The sequence below is a fragment of the Coloeus monedula genome (assembly GCF_965178545.1).
Source record: "Coloeus monedula genome assembly, chromosome: 6".
Classification (NCBI taxonomy): Eukaryota; Metazoa; Chordata; class Aves; order Passeriformes; family Corvidae; genus Coloeus; species Coloeus monedula.
This window is the reverse complement of record NC_138786.1, coordinates 48,895,886-48,905,671: the sequence shown is the minus strand read 5'-3', so window position 1 is coordinate 48,905,671 and position 9,786 is coordinate 48,895,886.

Below are 9,786 nucleotides of genomic sequence, written 5' to 3'. Positions count from 1 at the left end.
TGCAAGAAGTTTTTTTAAGCTACGTGCGAGAAATGCGGCACCGCCCTCTTTTCTCTCTCGCCAGTTCCAGCTTCCTCTCACATGGCGCACTTTCACTTTCTCTCTGACTCTGAAGCCGCCATGCTGAAGAGTGTTCTTGTTCAGGCTTTACGGTAGAGAAAGCCTCGCTCCCTTTGTGCTGCTGGCTGCATGGTGTCTTCTTCAGTTCAGCACAAAGTGTGCTGGCTGCAGACAGGAGGCTCCGCCAGCTCCAGCTGGCTGCACCGGCTCTGCGTGGAGAGGAGAGGGACCCATCAGCCCCTGGAAGTTGCGCTGGATGGGTTTAGCTGTGTGGCAGTCCATGGCTGGTTTAGCTGTGTGGCAGTCGATGGCTGGTTTAGCTGTGTGGCAGTCCATGGCTGGTTTAGCTGTGTGGCAGTCCATGGCTGGGTTTAGCTGTGTGGCAGTCCATGGCTGGTTTGAGCTGTGTGGCAGTCCATGGCTGGGTTTAGCTGTGCAGCAGTCCATGGCTGGTTTGAGCTGTGTGGCAGTCCATGGCTGGTTTGAGCTGTGTGGCAGTCCATGGCTGGGTTTAGCTGTGTGGCAGTCCATGGCTGGGTTTAGCTGTGTGGCAGTCCATGGCTGGTTTAGCTGTGTGGCAGTCCCTGGCTGGGTTTAGCTGTGTGGCAGTCCCTGGCTGGGTTTAGCTGTGTGGCAGTCCATGGCTGGGTTTAGCTGTGTGGCAGTCCATGGCTGGTTTAGCTGTGTGGCAGTCCATGGCTGGGTTTAGCTGTGTGGCAGTCCATGGCTGGGTTTAGCTGTGTGGCAGTCCATGGCTGGGTTTAGCTGTGTGGCAGTCCATGGCTGGGTTTAGCTGTGTGGCAGTCCATGGCTGGGTTTAGCTGTGTGGCAGTCCATGGCTGGTTTAGCTGTGTGGCAGTCCATGGCTGGGTTTAGCTGTGAGCAGTCCATGGCTGGTTTTAGCTCCCTGCAGCTCTGGGACAGTTCCCCCCCCCCCCAGAGACCCAGGGTCCGTGCCACGGCATTGGGAAAAGGGGAAGGGGATAGGGGCCCCAGCCTGGCCCGGTGAGGCCCAGAGTCTCCGAAGCCCCCTCACCTTCCCACAGGCGAGCTGGAACGAAAGGGAATTCTCGCCTTTCCGTGCAGTTTAAATATGTAAATGATGAGAAGTGTCATTAGTCTAAAAGACTGTCCATCAACTCAAGTTCAACTCACTACAGTGTGTCAATGTGTTGTTTACACAAAGACCGTGGAAGTGAACCATTGTTAGAGGTCCTGAGTTTCACAAGTGAGGGATTTTCATTAATTCTGTCGGATCCTATGAATATCACATGGATCAAACCAAAGCACATGGTTAGTAACAGGAATGCAATTATAATATTGCCTGGTTTGACATAGAGTTTTTTTCCTTTTTTTTTGGCTGTTATAAAGTTGTATGGTTTGGAGTTAACAGTTAGTGACTATAGAAACCTTGAGGCCTTCCCTGGGAACCACTGAAAGCAAGAAACAGGAACCAAAACAGTGAAGGGTTCTTTCGTGAATCCCTTACAGAGGAGAAATCTGCTACCCATGAAAGCAGTTCTCAGCATGGTGGTGTGTGTCTCTCCCTTTCCTGTGTACACAAATGAGTCAGATCAAAGTTCAGACGGTACTAATCTCCTAATCATGCAAGCTTCTGATTTTTAATCAGTCTGGTGATCACAGGGCAGCCTCAAAATTGTTCTTGAATACTAAACTTTCAGAAAAGAATTCCGAATCACTTTTATTTTGTTGCCGTTTTTTTGAGAAATGTGTCAAGTAACACTTTGTGCAGGATGTCTCAAAGGGAAGAGGTGTGCTTCAGAATTCAGCTCCAGTTACCTCTCACCAGGAGAGTCTATTTGAGTACATTTGAGCCATTCACATGGAGGTTGTTACTGGAGTGATGTTCCAACAATTACACCTGATTTAAGACATGGATGCTGTGTGTGAGGGTACAGTGACATGGTGTTGAAGGCAAAAAAGGAGCAAGTGCTTTCTGCATAAGGTGACATTAGAGAAATTTGCATTTATTTTTTAAATCTTTAATTATTGCTATCTCTTACTGCAACCAGAACAACTGTGTATAAATTCGATGAAGCCTTCCATTAATAGTCTCAAAAAAAAAAAAAAAAAAAGAGTGAGACACACATGATCTTCTGAGTGATGCTTTCACAGTGAGTGGTTTGGTGATACCTCAGATGTTCTGTTTCCAGTATAATCAGAACAAAATGTTTTCCAGACTAGGTCTAGGAATGCTGAAAGAATTACATTTTGAAAATTAAAGATATTTGGGAAATATCATCAAAACAAAGTGTAGAGGAAGAAAATATTGAGTAGCACTTGTCTTTAAGCCAAACACAAGAAACAAATCTTCTTTCTTATTGCTGTGTTTATCATTGTAATAATTTAACTTTTGTGTATGTCCCACACCAAAATGTCTCACTAGAAGCACATACTAATGTTAGTTTCATCTAGCACTGCCAAATGTGCTTGTTTTTCATCTCAAGCACAATTAGTATCTTGAACTGAGAAACAGCCAAAGGGCTTTGAATTAGGGGAATGTCTCACAGGAGATCCATGAAAGCAGCTCATCTGAGAAGAAAATATTGATGCTGCTGAGAGTTGAAGGAGAAATATGTTTGGATTCATTTTCTATGGCACCCCCTAAAAGGAGCAGAAAAAGCAGCAGCATGGCAGGGTTACTGGAAGCTGAGGGCCTGTTAGTTGGCCATGAAGACTGTTCCAGCACAGAAGAGCTGGGAGTGCATCAGCTGAGAAGCCTGGATGATTAGAAGGTGATTGTGACAGGTACCCAACCAGCCCTAGGAGCCTTTTCAAGTGCAACTTTTCTAACTGATGCAACTGGCATCCCAGTATCAAACCCTCTGGCCTGTCTGCAAGGTCGAGAGATAAAATCAAAGAAAAGCCAACCATGTTCCCTTAAAAAAAGACCCAAAAATCTCCCATAATCCATAACAATTTAACTGAGAGGAAAGGCACTGGTTTGAAAGGAGACTGGGATCCTGCCTTTGGTATTTGGCCCAGGTGGTTCATATAAGGGAGCCATGGAGAGAACCTTAGCTTGGCACTGTCCATAATTACCTGACTGTCAAGGAAGAGGCAATCCTGTGTTTATTTAGGACCTAGTCCCTGGCAAAGAAGAACACACAAATATGAATTGACAATACAAGCTTGCAGAAAGCAAATCAATGTTCAAGTGTTGAACTGTAACTCCAGCCACTCTACCTCTTTAGGTGTATATATATACCCAGATGGTTCTTTAAGCACTGGTGAAAGGTGCTTTGCTGAACCATACTTGAAATTTAGAAAGCAGGTCCATTATTGGCATCAGCACTGAGGGTTCATCCAGAGCCTCTGTAATGTAAACCCTTGACTGGGACCATTATATTACAGAGAAGCTCCAGCTGTAGTACCCAGGACTCATCCTTGTGCTAAGATCCTCCCTGTCTTTCTGTGCATTCTCAGATTTTTGCCTCCCAGTTCTAGTGGAGAGTTGCCACTTGTGTTATCACATAGCATTTTTGCATGCTTCAAAGGCAGAAGTATTCCTTAATAAAGGGTTATTTCTGTAGTTTAACTCAGACCTTTGTTTTGCTTCCAAGGCTGTAAATAACTGAACTGTGAACCGAAATTTAAATGCCGTGAAGAAGTCAGTCTCACACTGTAATATGGAACCACGTTTTCCTTTAATTTACCCAGCTCCTCTCGTGTTTTATGTCGTGCAGTTTTCCTACTGCTGATTTCTCTTTAATAATCTTGGGTAATGCTGCTTTGTATTTCTGAGGAGCATCTGTGACTACACCCCACCTTCAACACTTGCTAGAAGCCACACACTCACCAAGACCCTACTTGGGAGTTTAACAACAGTAACTCAAAAATAATGGGATTCTCCCACAGTATGCAGAGGTGCTACAAGCAAGAGTTCCTCATATCCTTCATGCCATGAACAACCTCACACAAGCCCAGGAAGGAGGTCAAGCTGATGTAAATAATCTTCCTGCCATACAGTAAGAACAAATGGTACCAGCCGGATCTATACACTTGATGTCATCTTTAAACTGCAAGAAAATAAGGTCAGTTGGCTCTTGATCTCCCACATGTGCTGTTAACACATTTTAGTTTAGGTACATTGGCTTTATTCATTTCTCCAAGACCACCAAAATGTCTTCTTGCCAGACAGAATGAGAGACATTATGCATATCAGTGGTATTCAATGTGTTCTTCGGTCATAAGATTTCAATCAACATCTAGCTGAAAAAGGGATTTTGTTAGAAAAACCTCAATATTTGCCCCCTTAAATCAATATTATCTAAGCCCTCCAAATTCGTCACAGCATCTATGTTTAATGCCCTCTAGATTTCTCAGGGGTATAGGCATCTGGTTAAATGCTTGCCATATTTGAAGAACTCATGCATGTGCATAAAGCCATACTGAAATGGGAGTTAAATTGCATGTTCTTAGGTTACAATGTAAGATGTAACCATAAGTATGTATTCTATCACCATCTCTTAAAACCAGGTGGGATAGAGTTCTTTATCTCTGCCATGACACATCCCTGATAACTCCCTCCAGGAGATATCTTCTGTTAATGGGCCATCCAGCCTCACTGCATGACACATAGAATTACATCATCCCGTTGTGAGATGCTCCACCCAGGGGGAGGAACCAAGCATTCCTACCTGGATATAATCTGAGGTGTGGAACACCACAATGAGCCCCTACCTACTGGATTCCCAGAGGACAAGAGCTACATAACCACAACTGGACGTTCAGAGGGAGACCAGACCCTTCTACAGGATCACTGCTTCTACAGAACCGTATCTACCACTTCAAAGAGGGCTTCAGCCACCCCTTAATGGGACTGCTACCACCACCCTGCCCAGCAGGGTGTCAGGTCATATCCTGACTCTGTCAGGTTAAGCCAGTATTTCTGTAGTATTGCCTTGTTATATATACTAGTAAAGAACTGTTATTCCTATTTCTCATATAATTGCCTGAAAGCCCCTTAATTTCAAAATTATAAAAATTTGGAGGGAAGGGGGTTACATTTTCCATTCCAAGGGAGGCTCCTGCCTTCCTTAGCAGACAATATTAAACCAAGACAATATTCTCCCCTACACACATACTATCTCTCTCAGTTTCTCAAGTTTGCTGTCTCCAGTGAATTCCAGTGTCAGTTAATTTTACTATGTTTTCATTTTGCCAGTGACTTTCTATTCTGCTCTGCTCTCACAGTCACTTTCTCTTCTGCTTATTTCACTACTTCCCTTATGCTTTCCCTCTTGTTTGCTACATGACTTCGTTCCCCACTTCTTGATCTTCTAGGCCCAGTGCAAATTTTTCATTTCTTCCTCTCTCTGTAAACAGAATTCTTTTCTCGTCTTCAAATCTACACATGGGTTCGAGCTTAGTACTGATTCTAAGTCCTACTCCCAGAGGATAGGGGAAATTTGACTGTGCTTACCCTTAACTGTAAGGAATGAGGTTAGCTGACATCATGCTAAACACAAGGGACTGAGGCTAATCACAGCACTTTTTTCCATCAGTATACAACACATTTGTTTGCTCTTCATAATCTCATTCTGCTCCCAGATAAAGAAACTAAATTCAGTTCCATAAAATGCTCTCCATTTGTTTTATTTCTGGAAAGTTTTGGTATGTCTGAAATAAGTGAAATTCAAAACAGTTACTGAGGAGACATCTTCACACACCTCAGTCAACCACACCTTTATTTAGCTTTCATACCTACTGGGAATTTTTTCCAAACCCCTTTGCTAGTCCCTCAGAATGAGCAGGATCATTAGCTAAGCAGAAATTGATTCATTACAATGAGAAAAATTTTCAACAGCTATGTGTTTTTAGCCCAAACCGCCGGCTGCTCTGATCTTACGAATACACAGGAGGAAGTGGTGGAGAATTCTCTCACAAAAAAAAAGCCTCAGGTGGTGTCACTGCTTGAAAGCCTGAAGGCCAAAGAGCTCCAGTGAAAGTCCTGTTGGGGTAGCTGGGAGGGATTCAACAGGGCAGCTCCTTTCCCTCATTAGATTAGAAAGAGAAGAAGAGCAAGTATTCATCCTTAGTGACTATGGAAAAAAACAACTGCAAACTCCAAATGCTATATATACAAGTGCAGGAACATGTGTCCTGACAACTGATGTCCTTGAAACAACAGTGTTGGAAAGGTGAGAACTGTCTTTATTCAGTGACTTGTAGAACAGATGCTTGAAGGAACCTGGAAAGGTCATCTTGTTCATTCCCTTTTCCTAAGGCAACATAAACTCTCCCTAATGTTGAGTGGGCTTGTTCTGAAACTTAATACCCATTTTTAAACTGAAATTGCTGTTTGACTGCCTATCAAAGCTTTCAAAATAAAATGATGGTGAAAAATGTTAAGAAAATTTACACCTCCTACTTTGGCTGGCATCTTTTTTTAACACCGTTAGTGAGCAGAGCTTGGGGAGTTCTGGGAATTTTCCCCCTCATATGACCACAGATTTTCAAAAACAGAAGTTTATTCTATTGAAAACCTATAATGTTAAAGCTAAAAGTAATTTTAACTGTCAATCAGAGAAGGGGAAGAATATTCTTACCATTTATTTCTGTAAAGTTAGTAGAAATCAGGTTCTTTTATGGACAGTAGGAAGAAAACAACCTTGTCCTAGGAAGATTAATTCAGTATATAAAATCATGTAAAATGATAGTCTAGAGGGAATGGCAGTCAGAGAAACCAAGCGAGTGGGAATAGTGCTCAGTGGAGGTTTTGTATGAGGAATTCAGGACATTTATTTCATTGCTGTGTCATGTTTTCGCATGTGGGAAAGATCAGAAAGGAGGGTTAGTTTGCTCCCCATTATGTTCAGAGAAGAGGCGGGAGAACAGAGAAGGCTGATTTGAAGTCCAGGTTCAGAACAGGAAGGAAAAAGGTATTTGTCTAAGGAGGCATTTAAGGGACAGAAGGGAGAGCTTTGGTACACAAGAAAAGATGGTTCTAAGCAAGTAGGCTGGGCACAGTCATTGGTGGAATCAGACAGAGGGATCCTGAATCAAAGTGGATCAGAAGGATGAGTGAAACAGACTAGACTGGGGAAATGAGCACCACTACATCCACTTTGAAGATCAAGTCTTGTACTGTGAATTTGAAAGGGGTTGGTGTAGCAGGAGAGGCATAACTGTAGCTGCAGCGCATTGAGAATCCTCCATAAAAGTTCCCCTTAAGTTTACAAAAATGGCCACATCTGCAGCATGGCCCCCTCCAAAACCCAGATAAATGATGTTTGTTACCGTTAGTGAAAAGACACGGTGAAAGCAGATGTTGGTGTGTTTTCAAACATTGGCAGGAACGCTTTTTACAGTATTTCCATGTTAACGTCCTACCAGACTTTTCGCAAAATACCAAGAAAATTTGTGGTTATTGCCAATTTTAACAAGAAGTGTTTATCACTGCCAAATAATAAATAGAGCAGTCTTGCAAATTGACTTCTTCTGCAGAGGTTAGCAGCAGGATTCGTCAGCCAGGCTTGGTCATAAGTGAGCTCAGCTGCCTCTCAGCATCGGGATAGCCCAGGTTCAGGACAACTCCTAAGAGCTGGCTGCTGTTTTCAGCTTGTAGGAGGAGAACAGCAAAGATAGCGCTACCCCATAGTCCAATTTACTAGAAGATATTGTGGGTGTCACCTGCCTGTAATGTGTGACTCACTCCACCATTTTTTCTGTTGTTTTCATTTAATATTTAAACACTCAAATATTCCAGCCACTTTACGTTTCATCTCCTCAGAAAGAAGCAATGTTTCAGAGGTGTTACCATGGAAACAATGGAGTGAGGAAGCAGCTAAACATAAAAGTAAGTCATCTATCAGTAAAACCAGAGACATGCTTTAGGGTAACTTGAAATTATAAAATAGATAATTAATTGAGCTGTTGCTGAGCATCTGTTTGTCCATATTGCTTTCTTCTAAGTCACAACAGGCCACCTTTTTGCATATGACAAGAAAATAAAACTTCCCTGTACAAACTTTTCAGTAGCTGAAGTCCTTTCTGACACAAGAGATAGTACCACCCTTTGGAGATGAGCACTGGAGTTACTTATCAGCGAGGTCAGGCAATTGAAATGGTATTGTTAAGGGTCAGCAACACCAGCTTCCTCAAACAAATCAAAACTCCCTTCTGATAGCATTGTGAGCATTGGAGAGTTGTGATACAAGATACTTGCAAAGTTTAATCAGACTATGGGAAAAAGAAGATTAGCATTACTGGAAGTGAAAATGCAGCTTGATATGTCAAGCTCCTTCCAATTATGCAAATGAATACACAGAGCCATTCTGCTCAGAAGTGGGTATTAAATTATACTTGTGGATAAATATGAAAGCATACCTTTGTCCATCTGTCACTATATATCCTGAAACACCATAATTACCTCTCTCAAGCATGGGAAGGAACAACTCGTGGCTTTTGCCTCTGCTCACATCACAAAATGTTTCCCTGTGACTTTACTCAGCCTTAGCTTTACTGAACTATGTATTGCCTGTAGTGAAGGTAACAAAGGAAAATCCAATGTTTCAACTATGTTCTGGGCAAGAAAACTCAAGTAAAGCTCTGTAATGAATATCATACTCACTTCAGGCATCAGCAAATTGACCACAGAAACACTTAATACGTTTAAGTATTCCACACAAAATGTTCTGTTAGAACAGATTCAGAAACAAAGCATTGGAGACTTGAGCTTTATTTGCTCTTTATAGCCTTTTAAATCATGTTTAAGACCATCATATTTTCATTTGTGGGCAAAGGAAGTGTCTTGGAGATGTCTAAAACCCCTTCCCAGTGCTGGAAAATGTTTTGATGATTAAAAGAAGAACCATTATTACCATCAGTCGACACTAGAAAAATTTTATAATTGTAGACTGTAGAGTGGGATGCACCTCTAGCAAACTGGCAGCTCTGGTCTGGCTTGCACACTGAACACCTGTATGCTGGTGCCAGAGCTGCCTTCCCCAGGAAGGGTGCCAGAATATGCTCAAAAAGTCACCCTTGGTGTTGCCTGGGACCAACTGAATTTTTTACTGACTTCCAGTTTCTCCAAAGTCTTTCTCCTTGAAACAGTGATCCACAAGGAGATGGAAGCATTACTGGTGGGGCTTCCAACTCAGAGACCTCTGTTCAGGTAAGCAGCTGCCACTGCACATTAGGAAAACTTTGAGGTGAAGGAGGGCAGACCAGATGCTACAAACCTGAAACACTGATTTGATGGAGTATTGAGAGTGCCTTTCTCTTGGAGGGTTGCACAGAGGGTGAGATGGTAAATGAGATATCCATATAGGCCACAACCCCAGTCAGCTGTGAGGGGAGCATGAGGGAACTGGTCTACTGAGGCTTGGAACACTGGTGAGACCTTGCTACCAGCAAACCCTGAAGAGCAGATCCTACCTATACCCAGCTGGCTTGGGAGCACATGGAAGTGAACTGCCAGGCCAATTCACAACTGGCTGGCAGAGCACTGTGGCATCAGACAGGTTGTAATGATCATCATAAAGTATATTCACTCCACAGCTTTTGAGAAAAGGTAATTTATACAATTCTTTCTATGCACACACGTCTTCAATTATAGCATAAAAATACAGCTAAATAAATGTTTATGTGGAGAAAACTGATCTGCTGTCCCTTTCACAATCATTTTAAAAAGTTGAACTTAGCCTTGGGACTGATGGAGTCTCACAGAATTGGTTATGCTGTTGGCATTGACTGTGA